The sequence below is a fragment of the Ranitomeya variabilis genome, chromosome 2 (genome assembly GCF_051348905.1).
Source record: "Ranitomeya variabilis isolate aRanVar5 chromosome 2, aRanVar5.hap1, whole genome shotgun sequence".
Classification (NCBI taxonomy): Eukaryota; Metazoa; Chordata; class Amphibia; order Anura; family Dendrobatidae; genus Ranitomeya; species Ranitomeya variabilis.
Genome location: NC_135233.1, coordinates 34,908,407 through 34,935,498, shown reverse-complemented (window position 1 = coordinate 34,935,498; position 27,092 = coordinate 34,908,407). Strand labels below are relative to the sequence as shown.

General features: G+C 40.8%; 1 protein-coding gene across 3 annotated transcripts in view; it reads right to left on the bottom strand.

Moving 5' to 3' along the window:
- ESRRG (estrogen related receptor gamma) overlaps window positions 1-27,092 on the bottom strand; it is a 1,109,342-nt gene that overhangs the window by 1,080,899 nt on the left and 1,351 nt on the right. The window lies entirely within an intron of this gene.

Here is a 27,092-nt window from a genome sequence, read left to right as displayed (position 1 = left end):
AACACCCTGCACAAAACCCCTTGGGGGCTAAAGCTATTCCAGATGCTGGTGAGTGGGATTCAGCTTTATGTATCCATTGAGGCATATACAGCCGAGATATGTTTAGCCAAAATGCAAGACGTGATCTAGTTTGTAAAGTATAAACAGTAAAAGAAATGAGCTGGAGATGAAGTCACGGAAATCTCATGCAAATTGTGAAGAAAGATAGAAATAAAAAAAATAAAAAAAATAAGAGTAAAAATAATGAGTCTATGTCTTATTTGCAGGGTTTTTTGGATGGGATTATACTCTTATAAATGCTCCTCTCATATAAGAAGAAATGTCCTTTAAATTACAAACCTAATTTTTTCAGCTTTTATGATCCACGGACCCCATGTCAAATCTGCCAGAGGAACAATAAATTGCCAACACTCAAAAGTGTTGTCACATATGACATTTTAACAGCTAAAGTACTCAGTATGCACAAACTGCCATATAACCAGAGTAAAGTGGTCTTGAACTTTGCCATCTTAAAGGGGTTGTACCCAACTCAGCAAGTTATCACCTATCGTCAAAGTATAGGTTGTACCTCATAGTTCACTGGGGGTCCAGCCACTGTGACCCCACCAGCTCCAAGAACAGGGTTCTAAGATGCTCCGTTACTTATATGCACCACTTCTTCTTTTATTGTCTCTGAGACTGTCGGAGGTACCTGAGTACAGGACTTTGCTTTTTAGTCAAACCATAGTGCGGATGGTAGCCATTTTGGAGACCTGTTTTTGCGATCAGTGGCAGTGGGAGCCTCGGAAAACAGGAAGTTATCATCTATTCTGAAGATGATTAATGAATTGGTGATTTGAGGAAAACCCATTAAATAGAAATTTATTCAGAGGTGCCACCAAATAATCAGACATATGCGCCACTTCTTTCACAAACTCCCTTCAAGAAGGAGTAGTGTATATGATCTATACTAATGGATATAAACTGAAAGGGGTTGTCCAGCATTAGGGTACAATTCTGCAGTCACTATACGGGACTGCTGACTTGCGAATCCTCACTGCCCACAGTGCATACCTTGCATGTTCCTGTTGAATCACCACCATTTACACATTAGGTAGGTGTCAGTTGAACGATTGTTTAGCCAATTGTTCGTTAGACCGGTATCTCATCCAACACTTCCCTACACAAGAGAGCTTGCTCTCCAGTGTCCTCTGTGAGAGACATCTTGGTGGTGGTTTATCTCTAGAGAGCAAAAGTATGGGCAGTCTAAAATCATACACACTGGATCTTTAACTCCCTGGACAATTATTTGTCTTAGGCTCCTCAACAAATTAAACTTTTGGCCGAGACTGTCGCTATTGGCAAATTTGGTTAACTTTAGTCTAATGTGTTCGAGGGCCTTTAGAAGTCATCTGCTATCAGTTCAGTCATCTTGCTCAACATCCTGCCCCCCAAAAAATCCATTGATCATGTATGTCTTCTCAGTTAAAAGGGAAGTAAGCTATTCTCACACTCCTTTGGTGATGGCTTGTCGCACAGAGAATTAAATAATTAGGAAGATTTCCCCAACATCTCCCATTGGGAGAGAATTGGGAAACCCATTTGCACTATACATGGTCTTCTGGTCTTACAGAAGTCAATGGGTTTGGTCAATATGCTGTACATCTATTTTCTACTCCCAGCTTTAAAGAATCAATGATCTTTCTCTTCCGAGTCTATGTGCATTGTAAGATGAAAACTGTAGCATGCATTGGCCAATTGCTCGTTTGGCAGCTGTCTCGTCCAACTCTCCTCTATGCTTGCGCTTGCTCTCCAATATCCTCTACAAGAGTCATCTTTGACAGTGGCTTATCTCTAGAGAATAAAATTATACGCAGTCCAAAATTTGACATGCTGGTTCTTTAACAATCATGTGTCGGGTGCCCCTCAACAAATTAAACTGTTGTCGGAAACTGTCGCAGATTTAGTCAATTGGTCCATGTTAGTCTAATGTCTATGCAGGCCTTTAGAAGTCATCAGCTATCAGTTCGGGCATCTTGCTCAACCTCTTCCCCCCCCAAAATGTATTGAGCGTGCATGTCTCCTCAATAAAAAGCTAAGTAAGTTGTTCTCACACTCCTTTGGTGAACGGACAGGAGACAGGGAACAGGCAGCTGAGGTCCTGAAGACCTCAGGCAAGTAGCAGAAATCCTGGAGATTGCAGACAGGTAGCAGGGGTCCTGGAGACCACAGTCAGACAGGAGACTGGGAACAGGTGGTGGAGGTCCTTGAGACCATAGGCAGACAGGACTCTGGAGAGCTTAGAAGTCTTAATAGCAAGACACAGGTGTATGTCTTGGAAGGTCTTATATAGACTAAGGTAGATGATCACATGGGATCATATTGGGCCATCTGAAAAACCCAATGTGGAGCCAGCAGAGTTCAGCCGGCCAGGGAGATGGGAGCAAAGCCTGGAACAGGCATGTAACACAGAATGAAATAATTGGGCAGATTTCCTCAAAATCTACCATTGGGAGAGAGTTGTGAAATCCCTTCACACTTTAGATGGTCTCCCGGTCTTACAGAATCCATTGTGTTTGGTAGATATGTGGACATCTAATGTGTATGCTCATCTTTAAAGAGCTAAAGACTTTTCTCTTCCGAGTCTATATATATTGCAAGAAGAAAACTGTAGTATGGACAATGAAAGAAGACCAATGTGCCAAAAAGTAGCTTACTCACCACCAAAAGTCAAGAAATTCTCCCTTCTGTCCAAGATTTTCCCCAACATTCCGAAAGAGAAGTCAACAATGTAAAAGAATCAGATCAGCCAAAACTGGATAGTGGCTGCTCTAATGGGTATAGCTGTCACATCTTATAGGCACTGAGTGGAAGGATAATGAGCCAACTCTATGCCAGGACCCCTCACACTTATTTTGTAACTGGTACGAAACAGCCTAGAAAAAAAAAACGTCTACTCCTGCCGGTGTTTATTATACAAGCATTTCTAAGAACATCTCCAACTCTCCAACAATTTCTTTGATTTATGTTCAAAAACACACAGGGCATGAAATGATTTCTGCAATCTTACATTTCCCCAAAGAATGGTGCGGCCAGCAGATATATTCTAAGACATCATGTTGGATCCCTTGTTCTGTCTCCTTTTTAAAATAAATTTATGATAATCAATTATATCTGCTTCAAAGGAACTGACACTGGATTCCCCATCAGAAAATCTGTTTGAAAAAAAAAAAAATACCGCTTTTCTTCCCCTACATTTAAGGTACCACAGGGGATAGTGCCCATGCTGACTTACAAATTGAAAGAAAATGTGCCAAATTCTGCAAAAAATGACATCCATCAAACGCCGCTTGTGTCATAGGTGTTCTGTGAAGGAGTAACCTTCCCTTCCTTCATATGCAGAAGATGCGGACTCTACAAAATAAAGAACTCATTAACGTTTCACAAGGAATCATGTTACCTGTAGTTAACTAGCAGCTGTTTTACTGTTTCACTCTGTTCCCTATGTTCAAGCAGTTTATGATCTTTGTCTATTTGCCATGTTATCAGGGAACAATTTTCCTCGTCTGCTGTGAAATCTAGAATTTTAATGTTTTGCTAAGGACCTACAAGTCCTGTATGTTTAAAAAAAAACTCTAGTGAAAAAGTTATAAATCCATTCATTTATTGCTATAGTTATTTTATTATTATTATTCATGTATTATAATATCTAATTACAACAGAAATTAACTATTGCATAGCAAATGGACATGTGAAGAGTAGGAAACCACCATCAGTGAAGTATGACTGTAATGTAAAATGGTGATAAACTTACAGGGAGCTGGAGAAGTCGTTCTACTGCTTTTAAATGTAGGCACAGGTAGCAGTAGCTCCTTGCATCTTTCTGTTAATAATGCTAGTGTCACACCGGTAACTCGCTCACCTTCTCAGCGCCATCCTACTCGTGCGTTTACCGCTCTGATTCTACTTGTGTCAGGCCATCCAGCTGAGCTTCTTCTACAGCCCTCCCAGCATTGCTGCATCTTCCTGCTGCCTTCACATGGATATAGGGTGGCACAGCCAAACTGCAGGAATTTGACCCTGCTGTGTCTTACAAAGTTCTGCTTCTCTGGCCTATGGCCTCTCAGCAGAGGATGTATTAGGCAGCTCCTCCCTCTACTCCTTGCCTGAGCTTTGGTTCCAGTTTGTAGTTCAGATCTAGTTCCCAGTCAAGGTGTTTTGTTGTTTGTCTCACCCATTACCGACCTGGCTTGACTGATATTCATTCTGATCTTTCAGGTCCCGACCTTGGCTTTGTATTTTGGACTTTTTCTGCTCTCCCAAACCTCAGACTTTCTTACTACATCTCTGTCTTCACCCTCTGGGCCTCATATTTTGCATTTGACCCACTGGTCAGGTGCTGCAAGTCCACGGAGTGCCCTGGAATGCCACCTGGTGACTACCTTAATGGCCAAAGCCTATCCTCACAATCAGAGGCTCTATTGAAGACTACCAGGTAGTCACTAAAGGCCCCGTCTCACATAGCGATATCGCTAGCGAGATCGCTGCTGAGTCACAAGTTTTGTGACGCAACAGCGACCTCCATAGCGATCTCGCTATGTGTGACACGTACCAGCGATCAGGCCCCTGCTGTGAGATCGCTGGTCGTGTCGGAATGGCCTGGACCTTTTTTTGGTCGTTGAGGCCCCGCTGACATCGCTGAATCGGTGTGTGTGACACCGATCCAGCGATGTCTTCACTGGTAACCAGGGTAAACATCGGGTTACTAAGCGCAGGGCCGCGCTTAGTAACCCGATGTTTACCCTGGTTACCAGCGTAAATGTAAAAAAAACCAAACAATACATACTCGCCTTTCGGTGTCCAGGTCCCTTGCCGTCTGCTTCCTGCTCTCACTGACTGCCGCCGTACAGTGAGAAGTGAGAGCACAGCAGTGACGTCACCGCTGCGCTCTGCTCTCACTGTACGGCGGCTCAGTCAGAGCAGGAAGCAGACAGCAAGGGACCTGGACACCGAAAGGCGAGTATGTACTGTTTGTTTTTTTTTGTAACCAGGGTAAACATCGGGTTACTAAGCGCGGCCCTGCGCTTAGTAACCCAATGTTTACCCTGGTTACCCGGGTGCTGCAGGGGGACTTCGGCATCGTTGAAGACAGTTTCAACGATGCCGAAGTCGTTCCCCTGATCGTTGGTCACTGGAGAGAGCGGTCTGTGTGACAGCTCCCCAGCGACCACACAGCGACTTACCAACGATCACGGCCAGGTCGTATCGCTGGTCGTGATCGTTGGTAAATCGCTATGTGAGACGGGGCCTTTAGTCATGAAACTTCAGTGTAAGCCCGGTCAGTGGCGCAGTGGATCCACAACCACTGTCTTCACGGCTGGCAAAGACAGCGTTGTGTCTCTTTCTCATAATAAAGTATCTAGATAACACTACCTATCTCTGTTCTTCCCTGCAAATTATATTAGCACAGATAATGCTATCTTTATGTAGATGTAAAAATATTACTGTCTCCTAGCCTCTCATTGAAAAATGTGCATGCACAGATAGTGTTGACTCTCTCTCTGAGCATGATGTAGACACAGATATTACTGCATCCACCTTTCTTCAAGTGAGTGTGAGTGTGAGTGTGAAATTGCCTCATTTTTTCATTAAAATGACAGGCACAGATTGTACTGCATCACTTCTTCATTCAGTACATGATAGTTCTTCAATTTTATCAATTATGCATGCTTCTATTGTGTGTATTTTAATTTATCCAGGTACAGATAAACTGTCTCCTTGTTCTCTCAAACAGCGCTATATAGGTAGTACTATAGATCTAATTGTATACATTTTGGAGCATAGATCGTGCTCCCTCTGTATAAATTGCACAGGAATGAATAGTGTTTGTCTTCTTGTCTTTCTTCAAATAATGAATGCAGGGCTAATGATAATGCTGTCACACCTTTTCTACCAGTAGATTATGTACTGTTTTGTTAGCACTTGTTGTATAGTAAGCACAGATAGTGCTGTTTACCTGCCTCTCTGTATGTTTGTTGTAGGCATAGATAGTATTGGCTTCATATGTCTCCGTATAAACAATGTAGACACATTAATTACAATAGAAACAGGTTTGTGACTATGTCCACAGAAGATGTAGGCACAGATAGTGCTGCATCCCTGTTTCTTTCTTCATTTTTATTAGACAAAAATATGATTTCTCTGTAATTATGTAAGCATAAATAATATTGCCTCAGAGCAACCAATAAAGGCAGTGATAGTCCTATCTTTATTTTCTCCCTGTACACTATGTAGGCACAGATAGTACTGCCATTAGTGTCCCACATAGTGCTGCATGCACAAAAAGTGCTGCCTTACTGCTGTACATGATAATACTTCCTCATTGTCAGTTATGCATGCACAATAGTACTGCCTCATAGTATCTATTGCAAATGAGGAAATTATTTCAAATTATATAAAATAGGCACAGATAGTACTGTGTCTTTGTTGTACCGTTTTAATGAGCTGGGCCACAAGCACTATTTCCTTAGCAGCCAATCTTACGTGATATGACTTTTTCGGAGCATCCCTATATGGATCAGTTCTTATATGCTCATTGTTGCCTCTTTTACATTTGTATAAACTTGTCAAATGGAAACGGTGGAAGGAAGTGACAACTCTCCTGAGCTCATATCTGGCTTAGAAAAGTAGTTGTCACTTTTTAAACTCGGAACCAACGACCTTGCAAATAAAGCACATTATTCTTACTAGATGTAACACTGTTTTCTATACGAATCTGAATGATGGAAGAATTAAAGAGCATGGCAAAGAACAGAATTTTTTTCCCCCAATTTTCCAGAAAGTGGGCAGCGTTTTGCTTTGAGTCTCATCCTCGTTCAAGTTCATGTATGGTAACTATAATTTTGGGCACAGACAATTGACAGATGTAGCTCTGTGTCTGGAAACATAGTAGACTCTATTTTTTTAGCTGTAGATGCCCTTTTTAAAAATAACTATCCACTGGGGGCTTTTATGGAATGGCTGGTGTAACCCAGCAAGTATCTCATAGGCAAGGAAAGCAGAAGCTAGAGGGTAGCCTGTCTAAGAACTCAGAGTGGCACCAAAAGATAGGAACTACAAGTGATCAACCATCACTCCATACACAGCCATAACAACTCAAGAATAAAAAAAGCAAATTCAGCAACATTCAAGTACTGCAACTGTCAAGTTTACTGTGCCACTGCTTGTATTTGTAACCATCAAGCCTATGTGGGGACTTCTGAAGAAGGAAATACCACTGTTTGCTATGTTCTGTGCTCATGAGTAAAGGGGAACAGGCTACAGCCTATCGATTCATTTCAGGTACAAAAAGGAGTAAACCCTGGTCCTCAACATTTTCTGACACCAGTAAATGAGCAGAATGATGAAGGAGTGGACACCATCCGAGACATCTTCCGGGAACAGAGGGAGAACATATCACCCACTAGGAGACAATTAAAGATTTGGACTACAGTAATAAGCCATCACTCAGATGCTGGCATCCTGGGTGCCTTTTGCAATAATTAGGTGCATCCCGTAGCACAACTCAAGCCATAACATCAAAGGGGCCTATGGATGCAGGCATTTGAGTGTCAGACAAAGAGGTTCACACTGTCTGTTCTAACATTAATAGTCTATCCTTAGGGTAGATCGTCAATGTCTGATCGATGGGGGTACAACACCTGGCACCCCATCGATCAGCTGTTCCTATTGTTGGCGGTGACTGGGACTTCTCAGTTACGGAGCTGCACAGTTCTGTCAAAGGAATAGTAGCCAAGGCCATGTACTCCACATCGGCCATCTATTGATTTAAATAGGTGACGGATGTACAGTACCCAGCCACGGCCACTATATGGTTGACGGTCTGTGATGTGCAGCTTCATAACTGAGCAATTCTGGATTCTGCGGACACCGGGAACAGCTGATCGGCCGGGTGGTGCACCGTCCCCGATCTGACATTGATGATCTTTCCTAAGGAGAGGTCATCAATGTTAAGGTCCCAGACAACCCCTTGAGTGAATGTTAGACCCGGGGAGTGCTAACGACAATACATTTTTTATCGTTATTATCCACCAGTATCTTTCATTAAAGTGTCCCACTAGATTTGCTCTTTATCTGAGTTGAACATGATAAAAAAAACCTGCAGAAACAGCGCCACAACTGTCTACGGGCTGTGTGTGGCATTGCAGTTCAGCTCGACTGAAGCTGAACTGCAATACCATTGCCATTCTTGGAACAGGTGAGACGCTGTTTTTCCGAAAAACCCTCAACATTCTCTTTAAAAAAGCTATCTTCATTGAAAGTATCTAAAAAAACCCAACAATATAAAAATAATACTACAAACTAAAAAATGTCAATATCAGTATAACATGTTCTCATTCCGAAAGACGCAAGAAACAATATCCATCTTCACAGCGCTTTGCAAAACCCTCTCGACAGCCTTCAAAATCCATCCTGCAACAAAAAAAAATAAAAAATTGTTTCTCCCCCTCCAAAGGAGGCCCATATTAGATTATAAAGAATGTAACAGCGAGCATAAAATCATAATATTATGAACCCTTAAAATCATTATTTTCAGAAATGGCTTAAAGGATCTCTGTTCACTGGGAAATCTTCGGCTATTTCTCCTACTTAGAAGAAGCTCAATCAAAAGATTCACCAAGTGCCCCCTCGAGAAAACAGCAGATCTACATTTAAATGGAGATATATTTTCAAATGCACACTACCTGGAAGGCAGAGGCTGTCAAGGATTCTTACCCAGTTAATATAAAATACTTTCAGATATATTTCTCCGACGTCTCCACCCTCCCTTTTGAGGCCTCTGAAATATGCATTTTCCCATTTACTTGCTTGCCCAGTTTTGATTTTTCTGTCTTGTAAATTAATATTAATCGCTTAACCAATGACATGTTTTATTGTGCTAACAAATCTCCATTATGCATTTATCGTGCTCGTTTTCGCCGGAGAGCGCGATAGGCATCTTATGTTTGCTGGTCAGATGCACTAAATAATTAAGCAATCTACTGTCATCAACGCCCGGTTTCGTAAGGAAACAAAGTTAGAATGCATCTGAGGCTTCGAAGTGATGACCTACCGGGTCTAATTATAAACAACCTACATCTTCCGGGGCTGTTTCGGGAATATAAACATGTAATGGTTTATTTATTACTGAAAATGAGATAAGTAACTTCTTTTGCTCAAAATGAATTATGGTCATCATAATTAGAGCTTTTTCTAGACGGCGAAGTTACAATTACTGGTACGTAAAAGTCCTTGTGAAGAACACCTTAAAGGTAAGTTCACAAAAAAACTCATTATTTAAATATTTTCTCATTTATTGTTCGCGAAGTCCTTTTAAGTTCCTTTAGATTTCCTAAATAATAACGTGTGTGAGCAGCGCCGGACTATTTATTGAAAATGATTCTGAGGGTCACCCTCCATCCATAGAGAACATGAACAGGTCGTTATCACTGCACACATAAGTCATGTCCACCGAACTTTATTAACCCCTTTACCCCCAAGGGTGGTTTCCACGTTAATGACCGGGCCGATTTTTACAATTCTGACTACTGTCCCTTTACGAGGTTATAACTCTGAAATCGCTTCAACGGGTCCTGATGTTTCTGATACTGTTTTCTCATGACATATTGTACTTCATGGTATTGGTAAAATTTCTTTGATATTACATGCGTTTATTTGTGAAAAAAATAGAAATTTGGCGAAAATTTTGAAAATTTCACAATTTTCCAACTTTGAATTTTTATGCCCTTAAACCACAGAGTTATGTCACACAAAATACTTAATAAGTAACAGTTCCCACATGTCTACTTTACATCAGCACAATTTTGGAACCCAATTTTTTTTTTGTTAGGGAGTTATAAGGGTTCAATTGACCAGCAATTTCTCATTTTTACAACACCATTTTTTTTAGGGACCACATCACATTTGAAGTCACTTTGAGGGGTCTATATGATATAAAATACCCAAGTGTGACACCATTCTAAAAACTGCACCCCTCAAGGTGCTCAAAACCACATTCAAGCAGTTTATTAACGCTTCAGGTGTTTCACAGGAATTTTTGGAATGTTTAACAAAAAATGAACATTTCACTTTTTTCACAAAAAATTTACTTCAGCTCCAATTTGTGTTATTTTACCCAGGGTAACAGGAGAAAATGGAGCCCAAAAGTTGTTGTACAATTTGTCCTGAGTACGCCGAGACCCCATATGTGGGGGTAAACCACTGTTTGGGCGCATGGCAGACCTCAGAAGGGAAGGAGCGCCGTTTGACTTTTCAATGCAAAATTGACTAGAATTGAGAGAGGACGACATGTCACATTTGAAGAGCTCCTGATGTGCCTAAACAGTGGAAACCCCCCAATTCTAACTGAAACCCTAACCCAAACACACCCCTAATCCTAATCCCAACCCTAACCATAACGCTAACCACACCCCTAGTCCGAACATGCCCCTAACCCTAATCCCAACCATACCCCTAACCCCAACACACTCCTAACCCTAATCCCAACCCAAACCACACCCCTAACTCCAACACACCGCTAACCCTAATCCCAGCCATAACCCTAACCACACCACTAACCCTGACACACCCCTAACCCTAATATCAACCGTAAATGTAATCCAAACCCTAACCTTAACTTTAGCCCCATCCCTAACTTTAGCCTCAACCCTAACCCTAACCCTAATGGGAAAATGGAAATAAATGCATTTTTTATTTTATTATTTTTCCCTAACTATGGGGGTGATGAAGGGGGTTTGATTTACTATTTATAGCAGGTTTTTTAGCCGATTTTTATGATTGGCAGCTGTCACACACTAAAAGACGCTTTTTAGTGCAAAACATTGTTTTTGCGTCTCCACATTTTTCCATATTTTGGTCCACAGAGTTATGTGAGGTCTTGTTTTTTGCAAGAGTTGACGTTTTCATTGGTACCATTTTTGGGCACGAGACATTTTTTGATCGCTTTTTATTCCGATTTTTTTTTTTTGCATCGCTTTATTCTGAGGACTATAACTTTTTTATTTTTTTGCTGATGACGCTGGCAGCTCATTTTTTGCGGGATAAGATGACGTTTTCAGCGGTACCATGTTTTTTATATCCGTCTTTTTAATTGCGTGTTATTCCACATTTTGTTCGGCGGTATGATAATAAAGCGTTGTTTTTTGCCTCTCTTTTTTTAAAGTCTTCACTGAAGGGGTTAACAGTTTTATCGGTCGGATCGTTACGGACGCAGTGATACTAAATATGTGTACTTTTATTGTTTTTTATTTTATTTAGATAAAGAAATTTATTTATTGGAACAATATATTTTTTTTTCTTTATTTAGGTTTTTTTTTTTGTTTTTTTACACATGTAAATATTTTTTTTTAACTTTTTTACTTTGTCCCAGGGGAGACATCATGTATTGTGTCAGATCGCTGATCTGACACTTTGCAATGCACTGTGTCAGATCAGCGATCTGACAGGCAGTGCAGGAGGCTTGCTGGTGCCTGCTCTGAGGAGACGCTTGCAAGCCACCTCCCTGCAGGACCCGGAAAGAGCCCCATGGCCATCTTGGCATCTTGGATTGCATTGCTCCGAGGGTCTCAGGGAAGCACGCAGGGTGCCCCCTCCTTGTGCGATGCTTCCCTATGCCGCCGGAACGCTGTGATCATGTTTGATCACAGTGTTCTGGGGGTTAAAGTGCCAGGAGCGGTCCGTGACCGCTCCTGGCACATAGTGTCAGCTGACACCCGGCCCCGATCGGCCGTGCTGCCCCGTGAGCGCGGCTGATAGGTGATGACATACTATCCCATCGGTGGTCATACGGCCCCATACCACTTCAACGGGATAGTGCGTCAGATGTCAGAAAGGGGTTAAACAGGTTGTCCCACCTTAGGCTACCAGTCTCCAGTCACTTTGCAAAGTTCTGGCAACATTACGACTAGACTGTGTCCAGCCTCTCTCAATATACTTACATTGAGCAAGGCCATGCTCAACTAGTCGGCATGTGGCCACATGTATGCAAATCACATACCTGCAGCCACACACCCTCCCCTTCTGGCACCGGCACTGGACAATCTTCAAAGCGCAACTACAAATTTCCTGGAAATCCCTTTTAAAGACTCTAACTTCCAATGTTACAACAGCAATACATAAAGGAGATATACTTTTGAAACCCTCAACAGGCTGCTAAGTAAATCACGACCACTGTATCACCACATATAGACTAAGTAGATGTAACATTAGCTTGCATAGTATAGAAAAATTTTCTTCAAAGGGGTCCTTGCAACTCTTCATGGGATCATTAATACGTTTTAATGGGTTATTTAAGGATCAAATCATTAGAAAAAAAACCTTATTGCAAAGGATTGGCTCTGAAGTCAACTACAAAAGGGTTTGTCTTCTACATTAACTTTTGGGAGGATCCTATGGTTCCCTAATGAGCCTGTTGAATCCTATGAGCAAAGACTTAATTTTTTGAAGGCAACCAAGTAAACCAGCCTCTCATCACAAGCTGTTACTGTTCTGAAGCTTCATTCAGTTATGGAAGTCAACAAAGTTACCTTCTATATCTTGCTGGTGGTGGCTCGGTAGTCCTCGGTGGTGCTCAATGGAAATCTGGAACTTTAAGCTGTTGTAGAAATCAGAGTATGATACCAGAGTAAGTTACCAGAGTGTCTTGCTGGTGGTGGCTCGGTGGTGCTCAATGGAGATCTGGAACTTCAAGCTGTTGTTGAGACCAGAGTATGATACCAGAGTAAGTTACCAAAGTATCTTGCTGGTGGTGGCTCGATAATGCTCGGTGCTGCTCAATGGAGATCTGGAACGTTAAGTCGTTGTAGAAACCAGAGTATTCACCTTCTAGATGTAGATGTGATGAGTGTCCCCACTCTTCTGCACCTTTCATCTTGCTGATGATTGCACATAGGTTGTATTTTTTTTTTTAAAGTGCAGGTAGGTCTGTCAGAGATTGCCTTTCATTTTTGGATTTTTCTTTGTCTGGGCTTGCTTGGGTCATGTCTTAAATATGGCTGGATTTTTTTGAGGAGCTCCCTGGATGCTAAGCTTTTTCATTCTGGGTGCTTGGTTACGAAATCAGATTTTGGAGACTAGCATTGTCACCCCCATTGTCTTAATAATTTCCACTGATTGCAAAGTACTGATGGCAATTATGATTTCTGAAATCAGTTGAGCTGAGAAGGCGAAGGTGTATGGATATACTCACACACAAAAGAATTGTTATTGAATAGTTCTGTTCATCAAAATGCTCAGGGGGAATCAAAATGGATTTCTGCAAAATGCGACAAAAATATCAGCATCAAATCTGCATGTTGTCAAGCAATAAACCCTAAAGCTGGCCATACACACTAATTAAATATGTTTCGAACTCATCAACTTTGGCAGAAACGCATGGCCATCCAATGTGAATGTGGGGTCTCCCAACAGTGGGTTTCAGAGGAGAGAAGGTTCGGGCAGTTTGATTTCAATTTCTGGATTTGTTTGATCTTGGAGACACAAACCCCAATGGAAGGGTCTTCTTCCAAGAAAATGTCCTTGGTACAGAACTACGTGCATGAGTATGGGGGATTGTGGGAGCTATAGTTGTTGGCTCATAAGCGTTTTTGTTTACCATCAATACCTTTGATGGTAAAATAGGGATGCTTAAGTCCAATACAGTGTGGCCAAATATTTTACATTTTGGAATTTTTTAGTGCATTGCAATACTCTACAAATCATATTTCATGTCTCATATATTTCTTGGTATAATCATTTTTTTGTTACAAAAAAATAAGTGTCTTACGACCACCAGCCAAAAGCGATCTGTACTATCATTACACCTAGATATTGCGTTCTTTCCACGGGACCGGCTCAAACCGACAGAATTAGTTCATTTGATTTTCATTATATTGGCACATAAAATGTACATTAAGAAAGTGGAGATGCCAAAATTATAAAATAACACAGTTCATTTCCAAATCTGCAGAAAATGGGATAAATTACTCTCCATTATTTCTCTTATCTCCCGGTGGTTAACTCGGGACACAGCAGACGTGGCGAGATTAGAGAACTAAAAACACAAATGATTGTGGCGCATTTATGTTTATGACTCGCTAAATTGCAACATAAGAAGATAACTTCACAACAGAATCATAAATATGAATAAAACAAAGAGTAGAGATGATTAGAATTGGATTCCCCATGATAGATAACGCTCATGGTCCAAGGAGTTGACTACCTTAATTTCCTTTCCACCAACTGAATCCTTCTTCAGGTGCTTATTGCCTGCTACCCAAAATGGACTGTCTTCTCGAAATTGACTTTTGTCTGTTTTGATGTAAACATCCAGACCCTAAAGCCTACCTCTGGTAACATAAGGTAAGGTAATGGTCCAAGACACAGGGATATACCGTAAGTTTGATCTCTATTCTTTTCCAGAAATTCCAAAAATCTGATTTGTTCCCCTTTTTACAGTCCAGCCTACAACCTTGTCCCATAAATGTATACCTGGATGCTAGGACTTGGCCTCATGAATATGTTGGTAAGGCACTGTATTACTGAAGATTTGTTCGACACCAGGGAGATTTGTCAAATTTTCTGGGAATCCAGGAGTTCTTCCCTTTTAATGGGAGCCTTCCAGACATTTTTGGATAGTTTGTAGGTATGTTAAATTTCCCTGGGAGGATTAAAGGTTTTTTCCTCTACATAAGTGAAAATTATTAGATCCTAGTTACGTAATTAATTCAGCTGAAAAAAAGACATATGTCCATCAAGTTCAACCGAGGGATGCGAAATGTGCAACCATAATGCCTGATCAGCCCCAAAGAGCAAAACTTTCCCTCTTAATTCCAATTGTCGAGCCAATGGACCAAAGATTCAGATAAGAATATTGCACATTTATATAATTATTTATGCTATTTTCTTCCAAAAAAGCATCTAATTTTCTTCTAAAACAAAAAAGCAAAGATCGCTTGCAAAGTCTTCCTCAGCACAGTTGTAAAAAGAATGAAAATAAGGGATTTAGGACCCCATCCTAAAGATCGAGGGAGGTAACAAGTGCTAAATATATTTGGTGGTAAAACTACTGGAGGAGTGAAAAATTTGAAATTTCATTAGATTCTGTGCCCCAATTATTCAGCACCAAACCAGTTGCAATGAAGAGATTCTACTATGGCAGCGAGATCCATAGCAAGATACTTGCCGAAAAGTTTGAAATCAATGTATCACTATTTCCTCCAAAGATCAGTTGTTCTGGGGATAGCAATGATAGTATTCTATAATTCCTTGAAAAGTCTACCATTTTTTGACCATTTGGGGGCTTATTTAGTGGATATATGTACAGCTACTCTATTCCTTTGATTGCAGCATCTACTGTAGCCCCTAAAAAATAGAATCCTCGTGGGAAACAATTGCTCCAAGTCCCCTGTAAAATTAGTTGAAGCAGATCTTCAGTCATTGTGACTCACAAACTATAAGAATATTGATTTACTTTTGCAACTAAAAATACATCAGTACAGAAGAATTTATTACATGGTAATTTAGTATGACTTGGAAAGTGATGATTCAGGAATTTATACTTAGGACTTACATTATATCACTCAGCCTGCACAGTCTTCTATGTAGGATCAGGATTTCAGACAAGGCATCCTCCGATGGGAAGAATTTTTAGAACTATGGTGTTTTCTCACCCAAGGGCCACACAAAAAGGATTATTTTGGATAAGGTCTTTTTAGCACTGGAGATTGGAGAACAACCCATATCCTAATGCTTTGATCCTGAAGGTCCTGCAACACTCCAAGACAAGTAGCTTACGTTTGATGAAGCTTAAGTAGACCCATCATTCGTTGTCTCTTTTGGCTGCCACATTTGGCTCAAAATTGTATTTAGATCCTTCAGAAAAGGGGGGAAAACAACTGCATAGATTGCAGGAAGGTGAAGAATCTGATGACCCCACATCCCCAGCCCTAGTTGGACACCCATAAGAGCACCACACCTCGAGAAATCAAATTAACAAATTCAAAAGTAAAAGGGAACAGATGGTTATATTCAGTAGCCAAGCCAGCAACAATGTTGGAAAGGGTCAGTGCACAAGAAATGGACCATGGTCCAGCTATCAGCGCCGAGGGGAGATGAAGATGATTAGTACCAATCCAGTTATAATTTTTAATTGATGTGGCAGTGTAAGGAACAGATATTGTCCAATAGGTGGATCTATGCAAAGGTCTTGATCAACGACATCTGCAATGAAGTCAGGAGTGTGTGACACATGTGTCATAGTTCTGCTCTTTTCCTATTACTTTGGCTAATTTCCCTACAGATGTCCTTGGTGAAGACCTTTGTGTAGGTCGGAAAGTTGGACAATATCTGCTTCTTACACTGCCGGATCTAATAAAAATGAAAGTTGAATGATACTAATTGTTTTCATCTGTCTTCTGAGCTTCGGTTCCACTTCAAACAACAAAACATTATGCTGGTAGGATAACTTTGCGAAAAGGTGTAAGACAGAAAAGTGTGTGCTCAACATCATGAAAGAAGTGCCAACTTTCGACTCACCAGACCCAAGTGACTTTCCGGTTCCTAGCCAGTCACAACACATACTTTATACTTTCCAACTAGCCGACATATAGGCATCAATCAGTTGACCCCAGATGAACATTGGGCTGATCTCCATGCATCCGGATCTGAACCATCATGTGCATAATGTGACCTAATAGCCAAATCTTACCAATTGATAAGAATAAATACTACCCGAGATCCAGGTTAAAGAACTTTCACACATTACATTTTATGACCCAGCCTTCAATTCCTGAGCGGAGACACCCTCAAGCACCCAGGAGATGACTATTGGTAACAGACATTGGTAATGGAGCAATGCAGTATAGCACAAAGTGTTTTATACCTATGTACTAGTTTTAAGTGGGTAAAGAGCCCCTGCAATGATGGCTAATGGGTGCCAAAAAATGTCCTTTTAAGCTTTTAAACCTTCCTTTCATAGAACATTCCGTGCATCAATGCTTTTATTATGATCTTTTGTAATTCTAGGTAGTGCTCGGGGTTGTCCAAGCTGTTGTTCACAATTTACATTAGTTTTGCCACTAGGCGTAGTATCCCACGTTACCTCTAGAGAGGTATTCCTATCTGGGATGTTTATTACATATTGATAGAATATGCCATAAATGTCCCACAGAAGCTGATCCTACCACTGGAACCCACATTTATCTTGAGAACACAGCCCCAGATGGACTACCTGGAAGAGAGAGGTGGTTGCACATGTTCTGTTCTCTTTATTATCCATTATTTTCCAATGGGAGCTTCAAATATTGGTGATCTAGAATGCACTTTTGAATTTTCAGAACTGGCAATGGATAGAGAGAGATACAGATGAGCGACCACCAACCCATTCCTGAGGACATGGGCCGGTTCTCAAGGGATGATGAGATCTGCATTTATTGCATATTTCTAGCATATCTTATTGATATACCTTAAAAATCCCTGATGATGAGATAACACATTTAAGGTTCTTGACCTCCTTACAATCCTTTGGATATACTCTCTGAGTTCTCAAGTCCTCACGACATAGTGGGCCAGACGCAAGGAAAAAGATTTCCCACCAATGATGAGAAGTTCTACTTGTGGACCAGTCTTTCGCTTGGAGAGTCAGGAGCTTTGTTTTACACTTTTTTTCCAATAATTAACCTCAGTCTTTAAAAAGATAAATCTGTGCTAACTTGTACTCTATTTAGCCTACTGTATATGATTTGTGACTGTAACTATTAGGACTTAAGTGGGTCGCACATCACATCCTACGAACTAAACTTTGAACCTATATAGATATTCTGATGAACGAAAAATCGGTTTCCTCAAAAATGTTGCTTCAGACTACAAAAGGGCTGCGGGTATAGAGCAGAACAATGTGAACTCTATAACAGTATCTGCATTTTGGTTAATTGTTGTTCTCCTGCAACAATTCCACAAAGTGCATAACCATATGTTCAATTCTGGGTGTTACAGAAGGGAAAAAAAAAACAAATTACCATAGAGTGAAGAGGCACACTGTGTGCTCCAGGCACTCTCGCTAATTCATTCGCATGTCAATACAATCTCTATGTATTTAATTTTGATTTACTAAAGGTACTGCGGGCTGGAACGGGGGCCCAGAATAGATTTTATACATGTCTGTATCTATTCCTAGAGACCTCCATGCTAATTCATCTCAATGGTCATTTTCAAAATTTATCCTATGGAGACCTGACCTGACTTTTCCGCACCCCATGCTGAGGACCTATTTTGCTGATTCAATTAAGAAAATATTTTTTCTATATATTCATTAAAAAGTCGAAAATTTTTCCTATCCGCTGATAGCAATGGAAGAGTTAAGGAAAGTCATTCATGTCCTATGTCTTTTGTGAAAATATTTAGTTTATTGCCCATTCCCTGTATCTAAATACCCTAGCAAAGGCAATGTGACATGTTGATGCCCCTCTTGACACTCGGCACATAGATACATGTCTTAATTGTCTCGCCCCTAGCTACACCCCTACGGAACATGCGTTCCATTAAAGCATTCCATGAGTGTCCAATGTGGCTCTTGGAAAGAAGCAGTGACTAGTTTGGTTCGTCCAATCCTCTTTGCTATAAGATGATATGAATTGAGCAGGAATTGGAAGTGGGGAGAACTGACATGAGGTGTCAAAATTCATGTTCCCGGAAATCAACCCCTGTCCATTAGACCTGTTAGAACAGGGGTGGACAATTAATTTCCTCAAGAAGCCACATGAGAGAACCTGACTTTTGTGGAGGACCTAATTTAACTGGCCTAATTTAATTTGCTTATTATTATTATTATTATTTTAAGGATATTTAATAAGTATAGACATACATTAATCAACAGTTTCTGACACTCACAGTATGATGTCCCCACATCCACTGACACGTAGTTTGATGTCCACACTGCCCCTCACAAAGTATGATGGTCCCACAGCCCCTCACACACAATATGATGTCCCCAAAGACCCTCACAAAGTATGATGTCCCCATAGACCCTCACACAAGTATGAGGTCCCCACAGACACTCTCACAAGTATGATGTCCCCACAGCCCCTCACAAAGTATGATGTCCCCACAACCCCTCACAAACAGTATGATGTCCCCAAAGACCCTCACAAGGTATGATTTCCTCAACACAATAGTTGGAACTTGTTTGTTTCCAGCATTGCATGGTTGCAAGGGCAACTGGATCACCCGCAGCCCTGACCACATCACCTGCCGGAGAGCCACAGGTTGGAGGCAACTTGCACTTGTCGTGATTTTCAGAGTTGGGAATACTGCAGGTACACTGAGCAATATTACCTCGCCAGACTAGAATACTAAATTCAGATTACAAGAGACAAGTAGAAAGCCCAACACACTGCAGCATTTCATTAATTAATTCCTTTTAATTATCTGATAATTCACAGTTAAACTATGCATACTTATAATCAGCAGGGGGCATGTTAACCATCGAAGGCATACTTTATATGTGCATAGTATAATCAGCTCAGAATCACTCCTGGCACTGTTATCCTGCTACAATACCACACTACTACACTGCTACACTACTAAACTAGTACACTGATACATTACTACCCTGCTATACTGCTACAATACCACACTACAATACTGCTACCCTGCTACAATACCATGCTACTACACTTCTACACTACTGCCATAGTACACTGATACATTACAATACTGCTACACTGCTACCCTGCTACAATACCACACTACTCTACACTGATACACTACTAAACTAGTACACTGATACATTCATACACTGCTACAAAACCACGCTACTACATTGCTACACTACTAAACGAGTACACTGATACATTACTACACTGCTACGGTACCACGCTACTATACTGCTACACTGCTAAACTAGTGCACTGATACACTACTATACTGCTACAATATCACACTACTATACTGCTACACAGGTACACTACTATAGAGCTACATTACTACACTGCTACACTGCTAGCCTTCTACAATACCATGCTACTATACTGGTACAATGCTACAATACCACACTACCATACTGCTACACAAGTACACTGATACACTACTATACAGCTTTACTGCTACACTGCTACAGTACTACACTACTATACTGCTACACTACTACCATAGTACACTGATACATTACTACTACACTGCTACCCTGCTACATTACCATGCTATTAGACTACTACAGTACTGCACTACTACACTGCTGCATTAGTGCACTGCTTCACTACTACGCTGCTGCACCTCTAAACTACTACACTGCTGCACTACTAAACTACTACACTGCTGCACTACTAAACTACCACCCTGCTGCACTGCTAAACTACTACACTGTTGCACTACTAAACTACTACCCTGCTGCACTACTAAACTACTACACTGCTGCACTACTAAACTACTACACTGCTGCACTACTAAACTACTACACTGCTGCACTACTAAACTACCACCCTGCTGCACTGCTAAACTACTACACTGTTGCACTACTAAACTACTACCCTGCTGCACTGCTAAACTACTACACTGCTGCACTAATAAACTACTACCCTGCTGCACTACTAAACTACTACACTGTTGCACTACTAAACTACTACCCTGCTGCACTGCTAAACTACTACACTGCTGCACTACTAAACTACTACCCTGCTGCACTGCTAAACTACTACACTGCTGCACTAATAAACTACTTCCCTGCTGCACTACTAAACTACTACACTACTGCACTACTAAACTACTACACTGCTGCACTACTACACTGCTGCACTACTTAACTACTACACTGCTGCACTACTAAACTACTACACTGCTGCACTACTAAACTACTACACTAATGCACTACTAAACTACTACACTGCTGCACTAATAAACTACTACACTGCTGCACTACTAAACAACTACACTGCTGCACTACTAAACTACTATGCTGCTGCACTACTAAACTACAACCCTGCTGCACTACTAAACTACTACACTGCTGCACTACTAAACTGCTGCACTATTAAACCACTACACTGTTGCACTACTAAACTACTACACTGCTGCACTACTAAACTACTATGCTGCTGCACTGCTAAACTACTGCACTGCTGAACTACTAAACTATTACCCTGCTGCACTACTAAACTACTACTTACTAAACTACTACCCTGCTGCACTACTAAAAAACTACACTGCTGAACTACTAAACTACTACCCTGCTGCATTACTAAACTACTACCCTACTGCACCAGTAAACTACTACATTGCTGCAATAATAAACTATTACACAGCTGCACTACTAAACTACTACTATGCTGCGCTACTAAACTACTACACTGCTGAACTACTAAACTAAAACCCTGCTGCACTACTAATCTACTACACTGCTGCACTACTAAACTACTACTCTGCTGCACTACTAAACTACTACACTGCTGAACTACTAAACTAAAACCCTGCTGCACTACTAAACTACTACATTGCTGCACTACTAAACTACTACCCTGCTGCACAACTAAACTACTACCCTGCTGCACTACTAAACTGCTACCATGCTGCACTACTAAACTACTACACTGCTGCTCTACTAAACTACTACGCTGCTGCACTACTAAAATACTACACTGCTGAACTACTAAGCTACTACCCTGCTGCACTACTAAACTACTACCCTGCTGCACTACTAAGCTACTACCCTGCTGCACTACTAAACTACTACCCTGCTGCACTACTAAACTACTACACTGCTGCACTACTAAACTACTACGCTGCTGCACTACTAAACAATTACACTGCTGAATTACTAAACTACTACACTGCTGCTCTACTAAACTACTACACTGCTGCACTGCTAAACTACTACACTGCTGCACTACTAAACTACTACACTGCTGCTCTACTAAACTACTACACTGCTGCTCTACTAAACTACTACACTGCTGCACTACTAAACTACTACACTGCTGCACTACTAAACTACTACACTGCTGCTCTACTAAACTACTACACTGCTGCATTACTAAACTACTACACTGCTGCACTACTAAACTACCACCCTGCTGCACTGCTAAACTACTACACTGTTGCACTACTAAACTACTACACTGCTGCACTACTAAACTACTACCCTGCTGCACTGCTAAACTACTACACTGTTGCACTACTAAACTGCTACACTGCTGCACTACTAAACTACCACCCTGCTGCACTGCTAAACTACTACACTGTTGCACTACTAAACTACTACACTGCTGCTCTACTAAACTACTACACTGCTGCACTACTAAACTACTACACTGCTGCACTACTAAACTACCACTCTGCTGCACTGCTAAACTACTACACTGTTTCACTACTAAACTACTACACTGCTGCATTACTAAACTACTACCCTGCTGCACTGCTAAACTACTACACTGCTGCACTACTAAACTACTACTCTGCTGCACTACTAAACTGCTACACTACTGCACTACTAAACTACTACACTGCTGCACTACTAAACTACTACACTGCTGCACTACTAAACTACTACCCTGCTGCACTACTAAACTACTACCCTGCTGCACTACTAAACTACTACACTAATGCACTACTAAACTACACTGCTGCACTACTAAACTACTACACTGCTGCACTACTAAACTACTACACTGCTGCACTACTAAACTACCACTCTGCTGCACTGCTAAACTACTACACTGCTGCACTACTAAACTACTACCCTGCTGCACTACTAAACTACTACCCTGCTGCACTGCTAAACTACTACACTGTTGCACTACTAAACTACTACACTGCTGCACTACTAAACTACCACCCTGCTACACTGCTAAACTACTACACTGTTGAACTACTAAACTACTACACTGCTGCTCTACTAAACTACTACACTGCTGCACTGCTAAACTACTAAACTGCTGCACTACTAAACTACCACCCTGCTGCACTGCTAAACTACTACACTGTTGCACTGCTAAACTACTACACTGCTGCACTACTAAACTACTACCCTGCTGCACTGCTAAACTACTACACTGTTGCACTACTAAACTACTACACTGCTGCACTACTAAACTACCACCCTGCTGCACTGCTAAACTACTACACTGTTGCACTACTAAACTACTACACTGCTGCACTACTAAACTACTACACTGCTGCACTACTAAACTACCACTCTGCTGCACTGCTAAACTACGACACTGTTTCACTACTAAACTACTACACTGCTGCACTACTAAACTACTACCCTGCTGCACTGCTAAACTACTACACTGCTGCACTACTAAACTACTACTCTGCTGCACTACTAAACTACTACACTACTGCACTACTAAACTACTACACTGCTGCACTACTAAACTACTACACTGCTGCACTACTAAACTACTACCCTGCTGCACTACTAAACTACTACCCTGCTGCACTGCTAAACTACTACCCTGCTGCACTACTAAACTACTACCCTGCTGCACTACTAAACTACTACCCTGCTGCACTGCTAAACTACTACACTGTTGCACTACTAAACTACTACACTGCTGCACTACTAAACTACTACCCTGCTGCACTGCTAAACTACTACACTGCTGCACTACTAAACTACTACTCTGCTGCACTACTAAACTACTACACTAATGCACTACTAAACTACTACACTGCTGCACTACTAAACTACTACACTGCTGCACTACTAAACTACTACACTGCTTCACTACTAAACTACCACTCTGCTGCACTGCTAAACTACTACACTGCTGCACTACTAAACTACTACCCTGCTGCACTACTAAACTACTACCCTGCTGCACTGCTAAACTACTACACTGTTGCACTACTAAACTACTACACTGCTGCACTACTAAACTACCACCCTGCTACACTGCTAAACTACTACACTGTTGAACTACTAAACTACTACACTGCTGCTCTACTAAACTACTACACTGCTGCACTGCTAAACTACCACCCTGCTGCACTGCTAAACTACTACACTGTTGCACTACTAAACTACTACACTGCTGCAGTACTAAACTACTACCCTGCTGCACTGCTAAACTACTACACTGCTGCACTAATAAACTACTACTCTGCTGCACTACTAAACTACTACACTACTGCACTACTAAACTACTACACTGCTGCACTTCTAAACTACTACACTGCTGCACTACTAAACTACTACACTGCTGCACTACTAAACTACTACACTGCTGCACTACTAAACTACTACACTAATGCACTACTACACTGCTGCACTACTAAACTACTACACTGCTGCACTACTAAACAACTACACTGCTGCACTACTAAACTACTATGCTGCTGCACTACTAAACTACTACCCTGCTGCACTACTAAACTACTACACTGCTGCACTACTACACTGCTGCACTATTAAACCACTACACTGTTGCACTACTAAACTACTACACTGCTGCACTACTAAACTACTATGCTGCTGCACTACTAAACTACTGCACTGCTGAACTACTAAACTACTACCCTGCTGCACTACTAAACTACTACTTACTAAACTACTACCCTGCTGCACTACTAAAAAACTACACTGCTGAACTACTAAACTACTACCCTGCTGCACTACTAAACTACTACCCTGCTGCACCAGTAAACTACTACACTGCTGCACTGATAAACTATTACACAGCTGCACTACTAAACTACTACACTGCTGCACTACCAAACTACTACACTGCTGCACTGCTAAACTACTACATTGTTGCACTACTAAACTACTACACTACTGCACTACTAACTACTACACTGCAGCACTACTAACTACTACCTTGCTGCACTGCTAAACTACTTCCCTGCTGCTCTACTAAACTACTACACTGCTGCACTAATAAACTACTACTCTGCTGCACTACTACACTACTGCACTACTAAACTACTACACTGCTGCACTACTAAACTACTACACTGCTGCACTCCTAAACTACTACACTGCTGCACTACTAAACTACTACCCTGCTGCACTACTAAACTACTACACTGCTGCACTACTAAACTACTACACTAATGCACTACTACACTGCTGCACTACTAAACTACTACACTGCTGCACTACTAAACAACTACACTGCTGCACTACTAAACTACTATGCTGCTGCACTACGAAACTACTACCCTGCTGCACTACTAAACTACTACACTGCTGCACTACTACACTGCTGCACTATTAAACTACTACACTGTTGCACTACTAAACTACTACCCTGCTGCACTACTAAACTACTACCCTGCTGCACCAGTAAACTACTACACTGCTGCACTGATAAACTATTACACAGCTGCACTACTAAACTACTACACTGCTGCACTACTAAACTACTACGCTGCTGCACTGCTAAACTACTACATTGTTGCACTACTAAACTACTACACTACTGCACTACTAACTACTACACTGCAGCACTACTAACTACTACCTTGCTGCACTGCTAAACTACTTCCCTGCTGCTCTACTAAACTACTACACTGCTGCACTAATAAATTACTACCCTGTTGCACTGCTAAACTACTTCCCTGCTGCACTACTAAACTACTACACTGCTGCACTACTAAACTACTACACTGCTGCACTACTAAACTACTACACTGCTGCACTGCTAAACTACTACACTGCTGCACTACTAAACTACTACACTGCTGCACTACTAAACTACTACACTGCTGCACTACTAACTACTACCCTGCTGCGCTGCTGCACTACTACACTAGTAAAATGCTATGCTATTACACTGCTATATACACTGTACATAATGACATATGTTATAGAAAAGGGGACTAATAAGGACCACACAAATCATATGATGAAAGTACACAACAGAATCAATGTCTTTTCAGCTATAGTTGGTAGTTGGATACTATCTATTATCTATCTATCTATCTATCTATCTATCTATCTATCTATCTATCTATCTATTATCTATCTGTTATCTTTCATCTGTCTATTACTTATCTATCTTTCTATCTATCATCTATCTTTCTATTATCTATCTTTTATCTATCTATCTATCTATCTATCTATCATCTATCTATTAACTATCTATCTATCATCTATCTATCATCTATCTATTATCTATCTATTATCTATATATCTGTCATCTATCTATCTATTTTCTATCTATTATCTATCTATTTTCTATCTATTATCTATCTATCTTTCTATCTATCATCTATCTATCTATTATCTATCGTCTATCTATTATCTATCTATCTATCTATCTATCTATCTATCTTTCATCTATTATCTATCTATTATCTATCTATTATCTATCTATTATCTATGTATCTATCTATCTAACTATTTTCTATCTATCTATCTATCTATCTATCTATCTATCTATCTATCTATCTATCTATCTATCTATCTATCTATCTATCTATCTATCACAATTCTTGTTCGTCTTGTCAGCCCTTCTCGGAGCCTTGGATGATATTTCTACGTCCCGTGTGATTCTACTACATAACTTGATTTCCAAAATAAATAAATGTGAGCAGCCAAAGAACTAAATGGATACCAGTCTGGTCCCTGTAGAGTCACTCGCTCGCTGCTCTCTTATTTGAATTCAGGTTATAGCAGAATTAATTCTGTAAGGAAGAAATCACTTCAGTCGCAGACAAAAGACGAGGGGCCCAGGTTAACGCTGTACCCTCACCCACTTATTAGTACCTAGCGGGGGGCAGATGGAGAGAGGGGTCTGAACTTATGAACCCAAGTCTGTCAGTAGGCATGAAATTCAGCAATTACTGGCACCAATTCACATTTACAAGTTTGAAACATTTATCTTTAAAACTTTTTTCCTTTTTCATTGCACATTTCTATTGGGACTTATTTGATTTAGAGACCTATTTCTGGCGCAGAACTCCAAATTCCTTCATAGTGATAAGATAAATTGTAAAATTCTGGCTACCTGCAGCCACCACTAGGGGGAGCCCAGAAGCTAACTGAATACTGCATTGAACTCTATAATAAATTAGTATGCAGAACACTCCTGAGCGCCATCTAGTGGTGGTTGCAGGAAGTGAACGTGTTATGCCAT